The 22,730-nt window shown below is 37.7% G+C and overlaps 1 long non-coding RNA gene across 5 annotated transcripts in view; it reads left to right on the top strand.

Annotated features, from left to right (window-relative positions):
* The window catches only part of LOC142057929 (uncharacterized), a 363,120-nt gene that overhangs the window by 37,986 nt on the left and 302,404 nt on the right, over positions 1 to 22,730 (top strand). For 4 of the 5 annotated variants that reach the window (XR_012660813.1, XR_012660809.1, XR_012660810.1 and 1 more), the window contains exon 2: positions 7,354 to 7,474. This is a non-coding gene — a long non-coding RNA (uncharacterized LOC142057929). Of the gene's footprint in view, positions 1 to 2,045; positions 2,136 to 7,353; positions 7,475 to 22,730 lie in introns of all 5 variants that reach the window. The other variant, XR_012660812.1, reaches the window with a different exon arrangement.

The raw sequence follows: 22,730 nt of genomic DNA on the forward strand, positions 1-22,730 counted from the left end.
TCTGCACATGAAACAATCAAATTCTAAAAAGCTGTCTCTTCACAGCTTTCTGTGTTGAGTAGTTTTCAAATTATTAAATAGAATAGGAAATGTTTCTGGAATGCTTAATCTGAATAATAAATAAGCAAAATAATTTACTACTCACCCTTTGCTAAACACAGTCTCAACGATTTCAGTTAAAAGCTATATTCTGCTGCTGCTGTTCAGTGAAGGCTGCATTATACGATGTTTTGACAGTAAGAATTACCAGCAGGAAATTCAAAAGATATTCAACAGCTCCATTTTTATATTACATACAATTTATTGTTTTACTAATAGCCTTTATAGTAAAATAACGTAGAAGTCCACCCAGGTATCAGGCTTAATCTCCCTGAAGACAAAGACAAAATAGAATTTAACTGTTTTCTTTCATATTTAACAATATTTATAACATTAATTTATTACTGGCTAGAGTGAGGGATACCAAATCTTTTCCAAGACTTTCATATCACATTAATTTAAATGTAGTTAACACCACAGTATGGAATCAGTGATACAATAACCAAAGAGTGAGGGGCTTTGGCAGGATGTTTTTCAGATTTATAGGAATGCAATAATTTTTTGCAGTATTTTTCAACCTTTTTCATTTTTTTAAAATGTATCATCAGGGAAGAAGGATATATGATGTAGGAACCAGGCAGCAGACACAGCCCTGAAACAACGGAACAATAGAGAAAAGATTGTGTTTGCTTTCTCAGGGCTGAATGCCTAATTGCTTTTCTTTATGGCTTTGTTTTGGCTTTGCTGCACAGTTGATTATTGCAGCAATCTTTGTGCCATCCGCCAGCACAGCCTATCTTTTCTAATTGTGGCACTGGACCTTGTTCTGGGCTCTATGTATGGGCTGCACCATGACCTCCTGGGTCAGAGTGGTTGTTCGTGGACTGCCACTAAATGTTCTTCTGTTTAACCTTGTGCTACCTTGCCTCCTTTGAGACAGAGTTGGTGAGCCAAGTTGGGCTGCCCTATGGGCTCTTTTGACTGCTACTTGGACCAGCCAGCTGTATCAAAGTAGTTCCACATATGAATTTAGATTACTAAAAGAATGTTCTTCTGCTGTTGAGCCAGGAAGAATAGCCACTTTCTTCTCTTACTTTTAAAGTTTTACCATAAATCTCCAATCTATTTTCTCTTTTGTTTTGTTATTCAGGGAATGCCATAGGCAAATCAGAGTAGAATATCCATCATGGGATAGACCCTGATGATCTTTGACCTCTCAGATGTCCTTCAAACTAATCTGGACAAAAATAAACACTGGAATTTTCTGTCCTGAGTGCTTCAGACATGATTGGTCACTGACTACCTCAAATGGGTATTTTGTCATTTAGCTTCTTAAAGTCAGGAGGATAAAAAATGGGTATTGTCCATTGAAAGCACTCTAAATAGCTTAATAGCCATTACCTTTGGCAGTACCTTTTACTCTCTATTTTGTTTTGATTCCAAAATATGACTTTATCATTTGCTAAGTCGTTTTTCAGATTTGCAGTCTCAGAAGATGAAGGTGCCTTCCTGTACCCAGAATAGCTCCTACAAACCTGTCTGAAAAAGTATTTTAGAAATGCATCACTATAAATCATTAAATATTTGTACCAGGGGAGCATATGTAACCACCCATTAAGTGAATGATACTTATTTTCAGTGTCTGGCCTGGAAAAGATACAAGTATATCGATGCTGCTAAGTGGAGTACTGTTCTTTGGTTTCTATTCTTTTCACTGTGATATATGCAAATATATCCCATTCCTTCAGAAGGTGAATGCATAAGAATGTGGTTAAAAGTAGTTAGTATCCAAACATGTTATTTTATCAGAATCTCACATGATATTTAATAACCACAATGGACTGCACATAAGTGCACCATGTGTCTCTCTGTTTATAGCCAAGGATCTAAAAATATTTTATGGACGATATTTTGTGAACAATATGCAATAACACATATAGGGGAAGAAATTTTATTTTACTTTTAATTCTCCTTTCTCTGAGTTTGAAAATCCTTTTATTTTTCAGAAGCATCTGGAAGTATTAGGAGCAAGTTCCAGTGACTGAGATTTATTAAAATTTCTGAGGACACAAAGCACCTTGGTTTTTAACTTGAAGGTTAGTGCCCAAGAATTGACTCTCAAATCCCATTTAAAAACTAGAATATAAAAACTGAATTCCTAATTTAAGGCACTTTGTAAAAGATGCCAGTGTTCAAATAATAAAACAAAATTTTATGTTATATTAGATTTATAGTAATGTAATTCCTTGGCAAAAAGACTGAGCTCTTAAGTAGGTTTCTTGAAGTGCTTAAAATTGCAGGAACTAGACATGCAATTCAGTGATAGAAACTGCATTTGAGAGACTGGAAGTGTTCTGGAAGCTGTCTGGTGCAAGACTTCCACAAATTAAGCTGTACTAACCCTTTTTGGACACTTAGAGTGCATAACCTCAATGTTGTTGTATCAGATCCTATGGCATATTGCAGAGGAATTTCCTGTGATTTTCATGCTGAGCTGAGTAACTTACCTTGGACATGCACTGAACAGAAATAGCTCTTTTTTAGTTGGAACCATAAAATGGGCAAACTCACAGGTGCACCTGCATGAGCAGGCATGTGCATACACTAACAGGTGGTTGGGTGGTAGAGCTCTACGTGGCCATACATGGTCATCCAAATCGTCCTATGCAGAAGTGCTAGGACCTCAGTATAATGGTGCAGAGTGATTTTTACCAATCTATCCTCACAACTCGGTATTTTTTCTCTATACAAAAGTAATAGAGCTGGCATGGCTCGCTGAAGAAAAAGGAATCCGGATGGCAGAGACAGAAAATCCTTGTGAAAAGGCTAGGATCAGTCAAGCTTGAAGAATATGGGTGTTTTGTTTGTTTCTTGTGGTTGTTTGAGGGAGTAGTTAGTACAGGCTCTGAAAAGGCTGTCTGTACAAAATTGCATGCATGAATATTTTGTCCAGTGCAAGTTGGGAGTTGCACTAATTTACATATGAAACCAAGAAAGGGATTGAGTCCCTGTGTATCAAGCATAGAAAAACATTTGGCTGAAAATCACCTAAAATGGCTACCGTGTGCTGGAACAACAGAGACAGCAGCAGCAGACTGTGCTACATGTACATTATCTGCGCCAATCCTAGTGCCTTTATGATCTGTATACCATTAGAGGAATGAGTGATTGCTTCTGTGTATGACCAGATGTTTTATTTGAAGACCATTAATCAAATTTCCCAAGGCAAAAGAAACATTAGGCAATTAATTAAGATGTAATACTAGTCTTGTAAGAGGTTTCTGACTACACTAATTAATCAAGCCAAGTTGGAAGATTTTGTTCAAGGAGCTCTGAAACACTTTCTGATATACTTCAGAGAAAGGAGCTGTGACTATTGCAGAGGAGATGTGAACTATTAAAGACGCCCATTTTGCACTCATGTCCACTGCTGATGTGATGGATTGTGTGTAAGAAAGTCATGATGAAATCAAGTTTGGTTTTTTTATAGTCACAAAGGCCTTTGTAATGAGCTGCAGTTGAGTGATACAAGGAAGCCTGTCTTTCCTCTGTTGAAACAGAAGAAAATGCTCTGAATTTTGAATGTGAAGCCAGGCTGCTGTTTTAATTATTTGTTTTGGGGGAGTATGGAAGGAATATACAGTTAGGAAGAGGTATATGAATGATTATACTAATTATTTTTGATGTTTAATGCAACGATATCAAAGATCCATAGGTTGAAGGCCCTTTCTTGTGGACATTGTACACTTTCTGATAAGGGAAATGTTCCTGTGTCACTAACAGAATTTTAGAACTGCAGAAGGTTCTGAAAAAGGTAAAAATCAGAGAGTAGTAGAGCAGTAACTAACAAAGATTACTGTCCTGAAGGACAAGCCTTTCTTAGATTCCTTTGCTGCATGACAATAGGAACAGAGGCTTTGTATGATGAAAGTCTGTTCCCACCTTGCCATATTGTGAGGATGTTAACTTCAAGAGAAGAGAGGCATGTATCCACTGCTATATTTTCTGGGCAGTCCTGCAAAGGGGAAGAGTGTGGCTGCTAGAGAGCCCGTGACAACTTCCCCATATGTATTGATAATTGAAAGCGACTCATGTCAGTAGTTACTTGAAAATTTCAGCCTCAATGATATAGGAGGACACTGAATGTTTACTCATGATGGGCACAAGCAGACTCTTTGAAGGCTGAAGTAAGAGGTTCTTCACATTGGAGGGAGCGCGATAGCAACCTTCATATGGTGCTGAAGGTAAGGTAACAAGGACAGTTCTGTTATTTTTAATTTGAAAGCTTTTGAACCTAGCTCTAATTAGAACTCCTGTTGCTCAGTATGTTGTCTGAAGGGCCTGCACGATAAATTTATGAGAGGCCTTCTATGGTCAGTCAGTCAGGAAATAAAGTAATTGAAAATAGAAGATCAGATGATTTGAAGACTCTGTTTAAGAAACGTAACCATTAGATATGAAAATAAGTGAGAAAAGATCTCTTCTGACGTGTTATCAACTATGGCATCAGGAAAATTAATGAAATATTGTTGTAAGTTTTCAGACTAACAGTTAATACACAAATGGGTGTACTTGTTTCCTTGGGTATTGAAGTACATTTTGGTTGATACATCAAGTGACTTCCCAGAAACTGGCCTGACTGTTTGGATAGGCATTGTCTGGAGTTCTTTTTACAGAATATGCCTATGTAGGAAGTAGAGAAAAAGTTCATTGTAAAAGGGATCTTAGCACTTAAAAATTGAAAATGGAGACCCTGCAGTTGTTAAAAACAAGAAATAAGGGGTTTCAATGTCATAGAAGATCTTTGACAGCTAAGGTAGCAAAATGAATGGGGTTTTGACAGACTGAGTCAGATAAGAAGTTAGGAACTGTGTTGCGTGTGTTTTGTGTGATGAACTGTGGCTGTCAACCAAAAAGAAATCTGCTAACTCAATCAACGTTTAACAAATACCAATCAGAACTAAAGAGCAAACAGTGGTTCTAGCGTAGTTTCTCCAAAAAAGGAGGGTGTGAGAGTAAAATATCATACGATGGCTAAGGGGAAGATACCAAAATAAAAGAACATGGCTGAGAGGCTAACTTGACTATTAGCTTGGGAAAGCTGCAAGATGTATGTTTCCATAGAAACAAAAATGACAGATTTATTAAATGGTTACTCCGTGGGCCAGAGTCTTTCCTTACTGCCTAGAGGGCGTTCATTGGCAATGGATAAAACAGGCAGGTGCCAAACTGATGAAATCATCACTGGTAATGAAACCATTAATTGAGATGGAAATCTTGCAGGGGAAGGTATTACAGTAGCTGATACATATGGAATAATAAACATGCTATCGTGCAGTGCTCACCCTTCTTTGACAGGCTGTCTTTTTTAACGGGGTTAATTGGTTTAATAAAAGTTATTTTGTCTTCCCACAAACTTTATCTTCGTTCCATTGTTAGATTATCATGGACCAAACATCACCATTTGAAAAAAAAAAGTTACTATTTAGTTAGAGCTGTTAGTTATTTATAGTAGCTCTTTTTTTCTCCTGAGATCTTTCAGGAAAAAAACATAAACACTGATTTTTCTTCAGAAAAGAATAAGAAAGTACAAAAAAAAATAAATATATGTACACAAGTATCTCTGAAGAAAAAGCTCTTATAGGTTATTGGAAAACTTTTAAAAATTTGCACTGACTTTTAACTACTACATATTAAAGTGGCAGAAGGACATTTCTAGGGGTTGCCTGTGTAGCATAGGATTAAAAGGGTGGGAAAAATGTTAAATAATATTTGGCAAAATTTTTTACGAATCAGTGCCAATGACATTGTATCATCTACATCACTGTCTGCTGAAAACATGAACTTATTCTTATCATTTTCAAGCTTAAGGTTGTGAATATTCATAGTTTTTCTTGAGGGTGTCTCTTCCACTCTGGATCTTCTAGGTACTTCTAGGAGTGGACTTCTAGAGAGTAAAATAACCTGAAAGCAAAACTATGACATTTAGGTCCCAGTGGCAATATAACTATTATAAGAAGAAATTGTTTTAATTTTTCTTATTTCTTTTTCTTCTTAGGATGGATGCCTGGGTAGGATTATGCTAAAAGGAGATTTTAGGGTAGGCTAATAAGCTAGTTTACTAGTCAACATTAAACTTCCTTGGAAAAAAAGTAAATCATATCTGTTCAATTGATTTCTGTGTAGGTGAATTTACTTAGACAAGTGAGAAGTTTAAAAAAATAGATGATTGTTTTGTGTCCATTCATGTAGTTTTATTTACACAGAGCAATACATGAAATTCCTGAGATCCTGTTTTGATCTCGGACAACAATGGACAGACAAGAGAGCTGGTTCTACAGTCACTAAGCACTTGTATATATATACTGCACCCATGTTAAGGCTTAGTACCAGTATCTACTCTTGGGAGGAAGAAATGTAGTTCACTGGAATAGAGGCCCCAGTGTATCCTTTCTAGAGGGTCCATTTCTAAGGCTTGCTCTGGCAGTATAAAAGAAGTTATAAAGCAGGCATGATTTTTTGTGCCTAAATGCAGTGCAGCTGCGAAGTACAGAGAAAATGAGAAAAAGAAACAATAAGATCCTTAATCTAAAAAGAGATGAAAATATGCTGAAGAAGTACCAGATGAAACTAGAAGTACAAGTATTTGGCCAGAATTTCACATTATATCTATATAAAGCTAACGTAACCAGAAAATCATATAATATAGTAGTGTTTTCTGATGATATGCCATCACCATTTTCCTCCAGGTTCCCATACTGTATCATGAATTTTTTTTTTCATATCTTTTTTCTCAGTATGTTTCTAAAAGCTTGGCAAACTGTGTCATGGCTGCTCTGCTACTATTACTGAATAACTTGCTAACAGTGGAATGATGATCAGAAAGAAAAAAGATATTGAGCTTTTTGTTGTTGTTGGTGTTTTTTTTCACAAGTAGAACTTAAATCCTGTAATCTAGCAACTAAACAAAAATGAAAATTATGTGAAGTCAGTTTTGATATGTGACTAATACTTTAGATGCTAATATTAATGAACCTACTCAAACTGTGACCTGGCTATCGTGGGGTTCTTAAGAGTTTATGTTGTTAGAATAAGATAAAAAATATCAAACATATTTTTTACATAGGAAGAAGTAATGCTACCTTTACTCTGTTTAATATTTAATGATCTCAGATTTTCTAGTCTCAAGCAATTTTTTCTCACATAAATCATATAATCTCTTTGATAAATTCTGTGTAAGTCTGTTAGTTGATATGGCAGATCATTTTGTCTACATTGTTCTGATTAATAATGCTGGGCTTTTTTATCATCTAGGTCTGGAGTATTCCAAACTTAGAAACATGCTACTGCTGCATTTGAGGAAGGATTAGAGCATATCACCCAATGTATGCAAGTCTGAAATGAGAGAAGATTGTATCAGGATATTGTTGGCAAGGTAATTTTTATCACAGCCCAACATACCTGTCTATACAGCTTACTCCAATTAGTATTTATTAGTTGATTTGTTAAAGGTCATGCATGTTGCGTGCTTGTTATGAAGTTGAATCTTGGATAAAATGTATTGCATGAAGCTACTGTGCTCATTATTTCACACTGAGGTGTTTTTTTATTTTTCTTTTCTTTCGCCCCATTTTTAATTGATCTGTATGTCAGTGCAATACATCATTTCTGACCTGAATTGGAATATTTTTCAGGCTAAATGGCCAATATTGTTATATGCTTAAATAGTTTTATTTTTACACTTCAGAAATGTATACATTATTATTTGATAAAAGAAACAACACTGTAATTCTAACTGAAGCAAAGCTTCAATACATACAGTTATTTCTTTGAAGTCCATGAGGTCAAGATATTATTGTGGATATTTATCTTTCTCTTGCTGGGGAACTGGTGAGACTGAAGAGGAGGAGAAAGAAAACAGGGAAGCACAAATTTGGACTCGTCAAAGTTTGCAATAAAACATCCATTCACGATTGGGACCAAAGTTTCATGAAAGGTTCTAGCAACATGATTAATAACTGAATATTATGCCTTTTCATACTGCCTTTTCTGTGCAGAGCTACTCTACCACCTTGATCCTATCAGTTTCTGCTTTATCTTGTCTTTGATACCCTAATGATTTATGGAACACTTGACTTTAAATTCATGTAAAGTCAAGTTAAATTGGGTTATTTTACTATATGAGTAGCAAGCTTGTCCCACATACTCTTGTAATATGAGGTATATGTGTATTCTGAATGTACACAACTAATACAAGAATACACCTAAACCCAAACAAAATTTCTGATACAAGAAAACATTCCTATCCAGGAAAACATACAGGTATATATATACCTAGGACTCACTGAATTTATAAAATTGGACTACACATTTAAATTATATGCTTCATTCCATGTTTAAATAGGGATGGGCTTAGATACATTCATAAGTTTTTTCTTTAACCAAGTCTCAACAGAGTGTAAATTAAAGTACATAGGTAATAGACTTTCTAAATTGTGGGTCTAGGTGTTTACACGATTCCCTGTTAAGACAAGACTAAGTGCAATCCAGGTTTCCTTTTCCTCCTCTGCTTGCTTTCCATGGGAAGGAAACACTTAGAAAGATGAGGAGACAGCTAAGGCATGTGCCAGCCTAGTTGGTACAGTGTGTCAAGGAGCATATCTATCTATCTTGCAGCTGTATGGAATTAAGATTGTTCAGGTGTTCATCTACAAAAGTATATGCTTAATTCACCAACCCAGAAATATCTGCATTGCTACTTTTGTCGAAATGTGAAGGAAAGTATGACTTCAGAAAAGCCTAAAGAAATACATGGTTGGATAATGAGTCATTCTAGTGGTGAAATTGTTCAGAATAAAAGCTTTTTGTGAATTCCAGCGTGAACACCAAGAAATTCTGTTTTATGATTAAAGATTGAGATAACCAAGTTAAAATTAATCTACTGCTATTTATTAAACCTTGTTCAGTAAGCCTCTTCCATCATTCTCCAGATATTTTTATGTGGCTCTTTTCAGAGCCCTTACTTCAGTATAAATGTAAATGAAACTTAGTTATGTGATGTTGCTTTGCTTTCATTTTGTATGATTACACCATTTACACAATTTATTATATGTCTCTTGTTAATTCACACCCCTTCTCAGCTTTGCTACAGTTGAAGTAATTTAGTGCAGTAACTGATACAGAATTTAGCCTTTTCAGGGTGTATTGTGCATGTAAAGACAAGCCTGCTGGTTAAGAGAGTGCTAGGAGATTGAGATGTGAACAGCCCAAAGCCCACATTTTCTCTAAAGAGTCCTTCTCTCAGGCACAGTCACATCAGTCAGATCACTACCAGTATATTGCCATATGTAGCAAGCCAGCTAACAGATCTTAAATGTCTTTCTCGTTACACGTGAGCTTTGCGCCCTATGTAGCATGCACATCCTTTCCAGTTAGAAGCAGCAGCTACAAGAGACATGAATCAGCATAAACCCAAGGAATTTGCATTACAATTGCAGCTTGGACTCTGGCTTTCTTATGATTTTGGCATACCACTTTAATTTGATGTCTTATCACTTTTCACGAATACCTGTGTGTATCACAGTCAGATATTACAGCAAGAAACAGACTAGGGCTGTCACTGAGAAAAGCATGTGCTTTGTTATGGTAGATCTCTTTACAGTCTTTGATATCTAGTGTTGACAAGAATGCAAGTTATTTTGGAGAAAATAAGGTTTCATTTGGCTTAATCTGTTTGTTCTGTCATTTGCCCCCTTATCATGATGACCTCTAGTTGACTTTTTGCTTTCTTCAGCCGTTATGTGGCTCAGAATGAAGCAGTTGAGATTCCATGGGCCCTTTCACTAGGGAAGCAGAAGTCCCCTTTGTTCCCTGCTGCTCTGCTGAAGTAGAGGACTGTGCCTCTGCCTTGTAAGGACACACTTTAGTGTTTACAAGAAACTTCCTGACATGAGGAAACTTTGAAGTCACTCTTGATATTCTGTCACTGGAGAAAAAAGAAGCAGTGACAGCCTATGATTTGTCACAAGACAAGAAATAACCTTTGAATAATTGGTCTCATTAGATAGAGGCTTGTTGTTATGGTAATATTATCATCCCAGCTGATGCAGAAAACTGAACAGGGTCATAAAACAGCAATTACGAGACCTGTCAGAGTGAAAGAATTGGGTAAGAAATAGTCTTTCAGGAGGTGATTGTTGGCAGGTTTCCCAGGAAGCTTCTAACCCAGAGATGCCTGATTCACCTAGTCCCTTGCTGCAGTCCACATAGCACAATAATTGCCTGCTTACTGAATGAGGATCTTGAGTTCAAGACCATTCACCAAATCCTGAATGCTCAATATTGACCTAGGAGATTCTTTTCTCTACCTGTCCTGTTCAGGGACTGGTTGACTTTATCCTACAGGCCCTTAGGGCTCTGATTATGATACTGAAACCTTTAAAAATGTTCAGAAGTTTGTGAATGATGGGATCATACTGTGTACAGTGAATGTGCCATATATGCAGAAAGATGGTTGCAGAAGGGAAGATTTTGATGGTGCTTTTGAAAAGCTCAACAGAAACAGTGAGAAGCAAGAATGGTTTTTAAAAATAGATGGAAGATTAGGGCTCTTGTTAGTATGGAAAAATCCTTTGCTGTGTTAAGGTGAACTTTGTTAAATTAGAATTATTTTTTAACTCCATTTAATGAACAAAGAGAAAGCTTAATTAAAACCAACAGCAAGATTTAACTGTGGAGAGTAAAATTTGTCTGTAAGATAAATAATATCAATGGGTTGCTTGGATATTTATGAAGCCTAGATTCTCTCTGTCCTCTTACCTGTTATTTAGCCCATGAATGTTCTCAAGTTTTATCTCCAGTTTCAAGTCATACAAAATTTAAGAATTGTTATATATTATAGGTTGCAGGTAGATCACCAGCTGTTTTGATGAAGTGCTGCACAGTAGGCAACCCAATTTCTGCACTGGTACTGTGCAGAACCTTTCGTTCACATGGAAAGAGACAGAATAATCCAGTGACTGGAGTTCTAGACAAGAACCGGAGAATGCTGCCACTGACCTCTCGTGGGAATTACATCACTCTAGGAGAGTTCTGATTGGCTGCATATACAGAACTGTAGTATTTGAACGTTTCACATTGTCATTGTCTTTCAGTCCTGAAGGGCTTGTCCTGAAAAGCATTTCTGCACTTATTATTTATTAATTTATTTATTTCCTGCATTTAAACCTTGCCTTGGTTTGATCTTTAATGTATTCATCCTCGTAGCAGTGCTGTGGAATATAGAAGTACTGTTTACCCATTTTAGAAGCAAAAACAGACTTAAGGGCTATTCAGAAAGTTTAATTTTGGCTAGAGAAGTTTAACTTTAGTTGTGCAGTCTCTGGAGACCTGCTGTTTTGGAAAGAGAAAGGATTCTCCAGTGGTCATCTCACAGGAGAAGCCTGGCTTAGTCACTCTCAGTCATCTTCTAGAAGGACATCTCTTTCACTCTCCATTGACTATTTTTGGATTCTGTGAAATGAGGATAACAGGACATTTACATTTGGTGATCGTGGTGGGTGACTGCACTGGGAAAAAATGATTAAACTTGCATGGTGCTCAAATATTTTGTTTCAAAATTCTTAGATGTTTAATAGATCACAGGGCCTCTAAAGCATTTGTGTGATGAAGTAAAGTGAGGAACATCTTCACTTATTCATCATGGTACAGGGGCTCACTGTACAGCATCCTAGTCCACAGGAGTGGAAAATCTAAGTGTCTAATCTGAAGTTTGTTGAATGGTCTTGCCTCAGTCGTTTAGCGAGCTATTTTATCTACTGTTCAAGTGGCTATAAAAGAAGGAGGCGTAAGTATTGTGTGGCAGTTTGAAGATCTCATAGGTACTTACTGAAGAGGTAGAAGTGAACTAGCATTTCAGTGGTTGTGACAATATGTCATAAAGCTCAGTGCATGAGTGTTAATGCTGAAATACCTAAAAGCTTAAAGCTGGATCCCACCCTCACCCCTATAAACCCTGTCAGGTTTATAGGTAGCCAAAATTAAGAAGAAGCAGTCACTCTTTCTTCCTTATGGCAGGCACCAGCAGCATGCTCAGGTTTCGCAGAGGGCTAAATGCTACTTAAAATGTTTTTCTGCCCTTCAGTGAACAAGAAAATATTTCTACAGTTTAAAACGAGGTTTAGCTCAACTTTAGAACATCCTTCTTAGGCTAAGACACCTGCAGCTCAAGGTTGCTAGCACAGCCACCATAACTCGCTTCATGCCCTGTGTTTGATCCCCTTCAAAAGATAACAATGATTTGCACTAACAGAATCAGTACAGTGATTTTGATGCTCTTAGCTGACTACTGTTTCCTCATTTTGTTAGAAGGTATTGTAATAAAACTGTGGGGACTAGCGTGTGAGGAAATGAAGTAAGAGAACTGCTGTGTTGCCATTCTCCCTTGTCCAAGCCTTCATCATGAGGTAGGACAGTTGAAATGAAATGATTAGGCCACTTCAGCCCAAAGCTGAGTAGAGCTGCTGCTTCCTGTGCAACTGCTATTTCATGTTAGCAAATATATAGCTGTGTGCAGTTTTGGGCCTCACAATTTACGAAGGATGTTAAGGTCCTTGAATGTGTCCAGAGGAGGGCAACAAAGCTAGTGGAAGGGCTGAAAGGAATGTCCTATGAGGAGCGACTAAGAACTTTGTGCTTTTCTCATTTGGAGAAAAGGAGTCTGAGGGGTGGCCTTATTGCTCTCTACAGCTTCCTGAGGAGGGGACGTGGTGAGGGAGGTGCTGATCTCTTCTCCCTGGAATCCACTGATAGGATGTGTGGGAATGGTTTAAAGCTGCATGAGGGAAGGTTCAGACTGTACACGAGGAAGCATTTTTTACAGAGAGGATGGTCACACACTGGAACAGGCTTCCTAGAGAGGTGGTCGATGCCCCAAACCTGTCAGTGTTTATGAGGCATTTGGACAATGGCCTTGACAACATGCATTAGCTTGGTCAGCCCTGAACTGGTCAGGCAGTTGGACTAGACGATCATTGTAGGTCCTTTCCAACTGAAATACTTCTATTCTATTCTATTCTATTCTATTCTATTCTATTCTATGCTATGCTATGCTATGCTATGCTATGCTATGCTATGCTATTCTATTTTCAGATTCCATCATGCTTAAATATGTATAGAATACCTGGTCTCGGTGTGCAAGGTATAGGTTATTTTTTACAAAGAACTAATTTTCAAGTTCAGGAACATTCAGGGTATATTGATTCTAGTAAATTAAATAGTGCCAGGGAACACTGGCATGTATCGGAGTTCCACTGTCTGTGCTGCAACACTTTTAAAAAGGTCTACTGCTCAATTTTTGCCTGAGCTCACTGCCACTTTCACATACAATAGCTAGGCATGATGCAGGAGTCAGCACTGGTCAGGGAGCCTTCCCAATATGCAGTTTGAATGCAGCCTATTTTGGCAGGGAGGAATGTTTAATAGTGTGGACATGAGCCACTCCATGTCAGCTGACCAACGAACAGGCTTGTGCATGTTAACTTCCTAGTATAGCAAAGACCTCCTTTTAGAATTTTTTTTTCTGTTTTTGTAAAATTAATTGCAATAGAATTCAGTTTCAAATTTCAATTTAAAAATAAAAAGTCAAGGCCCTTGCTTCAAAAATGCCAAATGAAATGTTTCAGCATTACTACACAACAGCTATTTGTTCTTTACAGAAATGACTCAAGAATTCATTTGTGTGCAAATAAAAACTTTCTGTCTTTGAAATTGTTTGAAAGGAAGTTTTTCCAGTTTTAGTGCTTAATGTTCTTTTGAAGTGTCATGATCTGGACAAGCTGGAGAGCTGGGCCCAGGGGAACCGCACGAAATTCAACAAGAGCAAGTGCAAGGTCCTGCACCTGGGGAGGAACAACCCCATGCACCAGTACAGGCTGGGGGCTGAACTACTGGAAAGCGGCTCTGCTGAGAGGGAGCTGGGAGTGCTGGTGGACAGCAAGCTGACCCTGAGCCAGCAACATGCCCTTGTGGCCAAGAAGGCCAACAATATCCTGGGATGCATTAAAAGGAGTGTGGGCAGCAGATCAAGGGAGGTTATCCTCCCCCTCTACTCTGCCCTAGTGAGACCACATTTGGAGTGCTGTGTCCAGTTCTGGGCCCCCCAGTTTAACAAGGACAGGGAACTGCCTGAGCAAGTCCAGCGGAGAGCTACCCAGATGACCAGGGGACTGGAACATCTCCCTTAGGAGGAAACGCTGAGAGACCTGGGTTTGTTCAGCCTGGAGAAGGGAAGACTGAGGGGGGATCTCATCAATGCTTGTAAATATCTGAAGGGTGGTGACAGGATGATAGGGCTGGACTCTTTTCAGTAGTGCCCAGTGACAGGCCAAGGGGCAATGGGCACAAGTTGGAACACGGGAAGTTCCACTTAAAAGTAAGAAGAAACTTCTTTCCTGTGCGGGTGCCAGAGCAGGGGCACAGGCTGCCCAGGGAGGCTGTGGAGTCCCTTCCCTGGAGACATTCAAAACCCGCCTGGACGCGTTCCTGTGCCCCCTGCTCTAGGTGAGCCTGCTCAAGCAGGGGGGTTGGATGAGGTGATCTCCAGAGGTCCCTTCCAAATCCTACCATTCTGTGATTCTGTGCGTACCCTCAACTCCCACAGTAGTCAGATAAGATTTTTGTGCTCAGCCCATAACTGGAGGGCTCTATTTTGAGATGTGTGGCAATAATATATGTACGAAGGAATTGACCTAGAAAATCACAGAGATGCAAGCAGGAAGGAAATAACGTATCTACCATACCGAACATACAATATTTTCTGTTGACTTGGCTGGCAGCTATTTAGGTAGTTAGATGTGTGTGTGATCTTTTTCAATATTCTGAATTTTTAAGAACATTACTATAAAACCCCCTTTTTTCCTTTTTCTTTTTACAACCTTGACTTCACCATTTAGTGTAATAGTAGATATGGAAAAAAATCTGGATTTTCAAATAAAACAGCTATAATGTTAGTTGCAATTTAAAGAACGTATTCATGTTTTGCTTTAGGCTTTTTTGAAACTCAATTTACCCACTTTCCTCTTTCTAATTGAACTATCTGGGAAAAATATATTAACTTGAGAAGGGAAAACCTTTTTAGGTATGGATTTACACAATAGTTTTTAATGTTTATTTTTAAACTTTTTTACTTGTACAAACTAATGATAGCTTCTCTATTTCACCAGAGTATTATGGTGATAAATGTGTTAAAACAGAATTGCTCAAATTTTCTGTGATAAGACATAGATAAACATAAGATAAAATCTTATGTGTTCCTGAGATATGCACATATTCTTTAATTGTCTCTTTTGTTGCTAACAAAAATTGTATGTTATTCAGAGCTCACAGTGAAGACATTTGGGGTTACAGATGCTAATTATAATCTCTGCAAATTAAGGTACTTATGTATTTGTATATAGACACAATATGTGAGTGCCTGTAACTACACATATCAGAGGAATTATCCTTTCTGTTCATAATTTGCTGTATGGAGTAATGGAAAAGGAATGAATATTTTCTATGATTTCTGTAGCATTGATCCTTAGTAAAATGACAAATTCAGTAAGATATTGTCTGATGAAACAATAGACATAGTGCAGGGAAGAAGCAAAACCTGGACTACTGAAAGAACTGAGGAACATGACAGAAAAGATGTTGCTTCTGGTTAACCCAATGTCTGGGAGGGGGAATGACATTAAAATTGGTGGAATCATGTCAATACTGCTTAGGTAGGGCACAAGGATACAGTAATTGGAATAGACACTTGTTGGTAATGGATGATGATGATAACTCATGAGTTGATACACAGAATCAGCCTGTACATAAGTATGTACAGACATCCAGGTTCTGAAATGTTTTTCTGAAGTCAGTTTCTGTTTTTCTGAAGTCAGAAGACAAAGTCTGTCTCTGCCCAAAAAATTATTCTTTCTGTCAAGGAGGAGCTTGCAGAAAGGTATAGATGGATAAGGTACGGTCAACCTCCACTAATTTAATTTTTTCTAACAAAGAACAACAAATCCCTTCGCTCTTAGAATTTTAGGATTTTTAGTGATCTGGATCTGAGAGTGGGCCAGAACCTTCATCTCCCAGGAGTAGAGCAGAGTCCTAAATATAGCTCAGTCTGGAAAGTATTTAGATGGCACTGGGGTAGGGAATGTTTTATGAGGTTTCCATATATAAATAAAAGATGAATGCAATTAGCGCTCACCATAGGATATTTCCTCTATGTGACCCAAATTTGTTTTTTTCTATGGTTTTCAGCAGGAGATGTGTCATCAAATGTCTTTTGAACATCAGTTTGAAAGAGCTGCCATAATCAGCTCCACAACCTTTATAACCATCTTTGTGGATAAAATTTTTCCCTTTGAAGTCCATATTGACTATTCTATTTCAGGTTATTACTTCAAATACGCTTTGTGACTCTCTTCTAATTAGTTATTCCATCCTTTTTGTAAACTACAGATGAACAATGCTATTCTGGTTTCTTCAGGTCAGGACTGCATGCACTTTATGAACGTTGAGGTCTCATCTTTGTACTTTTGGATTCTTCACACCTCATTTGTGCTAGTGATTTTTTCTTGATGACTGCTGCAAGCCTCTGAATTCATGCTGGTCTGAATCTTGACCATCAGAATAACTTAGAGCCTGAAGCTTCCATGAAGCTCTTGGGAGTTAGATCTGCTCAACACCTCCAGTGGTCAGGCTTCATTTTCTTCAAAACTCTAGAATAAGAATAGCAGAGTTTTGAACATTATTAAACTACTTATGTAAATTAATATTTGCTTAGAAATTGAGTCCACACTCAAGCCCAATGAATTCTCTTGGAGGTAACAATTTGAATAAACACCAAGAGACAATGAGGGTAATTTGGGGGGATGTTATTAAGACTGCACTTCTCTGCAACCAACTAGCTTCTATAAAATTGTCTACCATTACCCTTTGAGAAGTTTCAAATGCCCCATTAATGGTATAGTGTACAGAGTAAGGAAATTTGATTGCACCAGAAGGGACACTGACTTGCAAAGAGCCTGTCCTCCAATTCAATTGCAAAGCTAGTGGCTTTGTTCATTCAGAATTTCTCTCTTCCTGATGCTAATTCCCTACTTGAAACAATAATTTCCTGTTTCTGGTATTGCTGCCTCAGAAATCTGAAGTTATTATGAGGAAGAAATATAAAGGCAATGGAACTTCATATTAGGGAATAAAAATATTGTTGTGGTTTTATATTACCAAATAGTATAGTGAAGACAGAAATAACAAGTCAAAGCTAAAGCTATCACACAAAAAACAAAGCAAGATACAGAACTTCTGAGATTATTTTTCCAGTATATTTATTTCCATGTGCCTTGCATTCCCAGGGGCAATTTGAGTTTGGAAACAGAATTTATGAAGTCCCTTGAGTGTGTCTGCTCCATGCAGTATTTTCAGCGTGAGCAGAAGTATATTTTCTCAAAGATCTGGAGAGAAAATCTGTTCTTTTTTAACTCAAAAGTTACTCTTTAATCAGACAAACCCATCTGTTTTGTTAGTAAGGTTGTCCAGTTGACTGAAGTTTGCTAACTTGTGATAGGATTTTGCCCTTTTCTGGTACCAGGCAATTTTTTTATGGCTCTCAGCGCTATCCATTCCAGCATTTGTTGATTAGTTTTAGTTCTGATAAACTTCTGAACTTTTACAATTGTAAAGTTGTAAATTAGACTGAAGTTTTGAGTAGTACCCATCACTGTGCTAGAATCTTCACTGTGGTTCCTCTCCAATGCATTCTATGTGAATGTTTGGTGCTTAGTACCTGTCCTGGTGTCAGCTGGGATAGAGTTAAATTTCTTCGTAGTAGCTAGTATGGGGCTATGTTTTGGATTTTTGCTGGAAAACAGCGGTGATAATGTGGAGATGTTTTAGTTGTTGCTAAGTAGCGCTTACACTGGTCAAGGACTATTTCAGCTCACCGTGCTCTGCTGGGTGCACAAGAAACTGGGAGGGGACACAGCCAGGACAGCTGACCCCAATTGACCAACGGGATATTCCATACCATATGGCATCATGCCCAGTACGTAAAGCTGGGGGAAGAAGAAGGAAGGGGGGACATTTGGAGTGATGGCATTTGTCTTCCCAAGTAACCACTACGTGTGCTGGAGCCCTGCTTTCCTGGAGATGGCTGAACACCTGCCTGCCCATGGGGAGGAGTGAATGAATTCCTTGTTTTGCTTTGCTTCCATGCGCAGCTTTTGCTTTACCTGTTAAACTGTCTTTATCTCAAACCATGAGTTGCCTCACTTTTACTCTTCTGATTCTCGCCCCTGTCCCACCAGGGGGGAGTGAGTGGCTGCGTGGTGCTTGGTTGCTGACTGGGGCTAAACCACACAGTACCTTGATACAGTATTCAGTAGTTTACATGACTGAGTGTCTCCTGACTTTGTAAAGGTGACTGAGGGAACGTGTTTTCTAGTGGGGACATGCTGTACTCTGTGGTAATCTGACAGACACATGCATCTTAGTTGAACAATGTACTCCTGGACCAAACTATAATATAGAACCAGATGGAGGGCAAGAAAAAAAAAGTCATAGAAAATATATGTGTATCCCCTCAATTTTCCCCTCTGTATTCTTAAAATTTTCTCTGTAGCATCAAAGTTAAGGACTGAGATACTTGATTAAGCTATAACATGTCAGTTGACCAACTGTAAGAGATGATGTACAGGATTTTAGCCCATAGCAGTGAAAGAAATTGAAAAGGATCTATTTTATTTCACTGCAATTAACTGAGAACCTGCAATAAATCAGTCTTGTGCCCAAGCTCTAGGTCAGCTTGGTGCCCTTAGTTTCAAATCAAATGCTTATAGAAAATGTGTATAAAACTCTAGTAGCCATAAATAGGGACTGAATTCACCATACTCTTATGGCTAAATTCTGGCAAATTAAAAATCAGCTAGTTGTGATGTTATTACTTTTTAAAAATTTTTTTAATCCATCAGTGATTTGCAATTGCAGTCATGAAATTATGTGTATGGTACTCTATAAATGGAACAACATTATAGCCTTTGATTTTGAGGAGCTTCTGGGATAACGTAGATAAAACCTCAGTGAGGTAACCAAGCAGGAGGCACAAAGTCATGGTAGGTTGGCTCTGAATGGTTTGATAAGCCCTGGTCAAAACAGACCAAAGCTTAGCCACGCTGTTCTAGACATTGCAGTAAAAAAAAGTTTGAATGAGAGTTTTGAAGGAAAACAATAGGACTGTTTCAGCATAAATTAGGAAATACACAGGTACACTGCTGCTTGAGAGAGAACAGGTAGCAGAGAAGATTATACAGATACAATCTTATTTTATATAATACAAACTATCCTGTGCATGTCACCCTATTCTTTAGCCTGATTATGTGTAGGAAGAGTATCTGGGTGCTGCTGTCCCTGTGTGTGGTTTTTTGGAATGCAATTATTTGGTGTTACTGAGGGAAACCACAATTTTAGAGTGTTCTTTGTCTAAGAAGCAATCTTTATAGAAGCATTACTTAGAAAAGCTACAAAGTGCAATAGAAATCTGTCATACTGCATCAGAATTCCACTAACTGTTATGCTACAGCAGTGGAACAGTTCCGTCACCATGTCTGTAAATAGTATTGTCTGATTAATAATCTCAGTAGTTATGATCTTCAAAAATCCCTCAGGCTGACTGAAAACTAAGGAGAAAATAATTCCTTCTGTAGTGTTGAAGAAAAGGGACTTGAACAGGAGAAATGAAAAAAGTTTCTATAAGGTAGAATCAGCATCAAGTGAAGAAAGAATGTGTCACAAAGGGAAAATGTGTAAGTACTGAAGTTTTCAGTATGTTATACTCATTGTGTCTTACCAGTACTGCAATCCCTTATATACTTATGAGTAAACAATCAATCTTTATTTGATTACCAAGTATTACGTTGTACATCTCAGTCATCATAAAAAGATATTTCTGAGTATCCACTGTGTCTTCATGTTTTTAAGAAAAGGCAAGAGAGTTGTAGGTCAACACTATTGAATCCAGCTGAAAAATCCCAAATATTTAGATGGTGTAGAAACCAGATTGGGACACGTCTTGTGCTTTTGTGGAAACAGGAGAGAAACAGGTTATTCAGACTATGACTTGTCAAGACAACTAGAGGAGAGCACATTGCAGAAATAAACATTGAATAAGCGTAGAATGTGTAGGTTGTAAAGTTTCTTTGGAAGTAAAACAAATAGACCTGCAAGTTGTCCTTCCATAGTACCAGTTCTAGCTGGAAGCACTGGTAGCTGACTGTGAATTTTAATTTGCTGATAGAGAACAAAATATTTTTATCTTTATTTTTCAAATGTAAAACTCAATTTTATATTGAGACAGGAATTCTCAGCTGAGTGAGATTTTAGCTCAACGTCAGAGCATCAAGTGTTAACAGTTCCACAATCAGTTGTGGTTATTTTCATTGAATGCCACATTATTAATTTCATATGATTTATCCACTTTATCTGTAACATCTTGAGTTGTGGTCCTGTCCTAAAAATGCTTGCAATTCTATTTCGTTTTATTAGAACATGTTGACAACTTTTGAGAAAAGGTTTTTTTCAGGGGAAGGAAAGCTCTGTTTTTTTTGACAAATACTGTGTGGAAATACTGTCAGGCACTTATGCTTCACACTATTGTGAATGAAGCTGTAATTTTATGCAGGGGATTCCTGCTGTCTTTATTTTTTTTTTAATCAGCAAAAAGCATTAAACAGTTGTAAGCTTATGGCTTTTTAAAATAGGCTGCTGATTCCAAACTAATTTCTGGTACCTGCCTTATGTTCAGATTTACCATCGGTAAAGAGTTTGCTTTTTCATTTGACTCTGCTTGAAATAGCTGTGTACAGTGCTGGTGAGTCGTACTTTCAGACTTGTTAGAGATGCCCATAACTACTTTATGTCTATGGTAGTCTTTGTAAAATAACCCACCAGGCTGACAAAACCCTGCTTTGAAAGTCCTTTCCCAAACCTACTTTTCTGCTCAGGTCTTTATGAAATCACAGAATCCCAGGTTGGAAGGGACCTCAGGGATCATCTAGTCCAACCTTTCTAGGGAGAGCACAGCCTAGGCAAGATGGCCCAGCACTCTGTCCAGCTGAATCTTGGAAGCGTCCAATGTGGCCTAGTCAACCGCTTCCCTGGGGAGATCATTCCAATGGTGACTGTCCTCACTGAGAAAAATTTTCCTGTTGTGTCCAATCGCAATCTCCCCAAGAGCAACTTGTGTCCATTCCCCCTTGTCCTCTCCATGGGACTCCTTGTAAAAAGGGAGTCTCCATCTTCTTTGTAGCTGCTCCTTAAGTACTGGTAATAATCAAACCCAGCTATATCTAGAAATGCTGAGGGAAAGAAATGCTAAGTAAAGTAATTTGCCAGTGTTGTAAGAGATATTGTGTATAATGTGTATAAATAATGATGACTATTCAGTGCTGTTACTGGGATGTCAAAGCACCTCAAAATACTTTTAGATGAAATATACATAGAGTATGCTTTTTTGGATGTTGAACTGAGTGAATGTAATAATGTCTATTTTGTGTGATGAAATTTATGTAATCTTTCCAGTCATTAAATATGGTATTCCAGCTTACTAGCTGGATCCTGATGCTTTTTTCAGGGCAGAACTAGTAACTTCTTTAGTGCCATTTGATAAGCAGAGATCCAAGCAGACTAACAGATACGGTGCCATGAACTCTTTTACAGTTTTCAGGACTTCCTTTAAAAATACATTAAAAATTTCACAGCTCTGACCATCTCATTCTTATGTACTTCCAGCATCCCACTGAGATTTCCAGTGTAAGCTGGGATCTTGAGTCTGAATGGTGTAGCTGAAATGGCATTTGATATGTTTATTTTAAAGGGCAGTAATTTGGTGTACTTCTGCAAGTTTCTGCAAGTTTTCTTCTGCAAGCCTGCAAGTTTCCTTCCCTAATTTACCTAATTTAATTCATCTCCCACATAAACTCCAGAATCTTTAGAGAATATTTTTGATGTGAGCTTTTAAGAGAACTACTATACAACAGCATTAAACTGTAGTCCTCCTTTTATTTTAATAAATCTCAAGAAATTAAAGTATAATTCCTTCCTGCATCAGCTTTTTTTTCCTATCAAATTTATGGGAATTGCAAATTTATATAATTATCTATATTTATGTCACTTAAGCCTGGATACGTTTTAATCCTATGTTGTAGTCAACTAATTTTTTATTATTTTAAAACAAAATGTAAGCAGGTTTTTCTTTTAATTTTGCCTTCTGTCTTGCTCTCTCTGTGCATTTTACCTTGGAAAGTTTCATTGTTAACATTGTGAGGTTCAGTGGTGTCTTGATTTGGTTTTGTGTGGTGTTTTTTTTTTTTTTTTTTTTTTCTTCTCAGTAGCAAGTTCCAGACTAATTGGGTAATTGCTGAGAAAGTTCTGTGTGCTATATTCATTAATTTTTCTGAGAAATAATATGATCATTCTCATTCTGGGAAGTAACATGTTGTGCAGTTGTATGGAAGCATCATGTGTTAACTGTGCGATTCACAGTCTGGAATGGCTCCAGGAGTGCAGAGTAGCAGCTTCTTTATCAAAGAAGAGAATATCTTTATTTCCTCCGCAGTCAGGATGTTGATTCATTAGAAGTCTTTGTGCCAGAGCCTGTA

The sequence above is a fragment of the Phalacrocorax aristotelis genome, chromosome 5 (assembly GCF_949628215.1).
Source record: "Phalacrocorax aristotelis chromosome 5, bGulAri2.1, whole genome shotgun sequence".
NCBI classification, from domain to species: domain Eukaryota; kingdom Metazoa; phylum Chordata; class Aves; order Suliformes; family Phalacrocoracidae; genus Phalacrocorax; species Phalacrocorax aristotelis.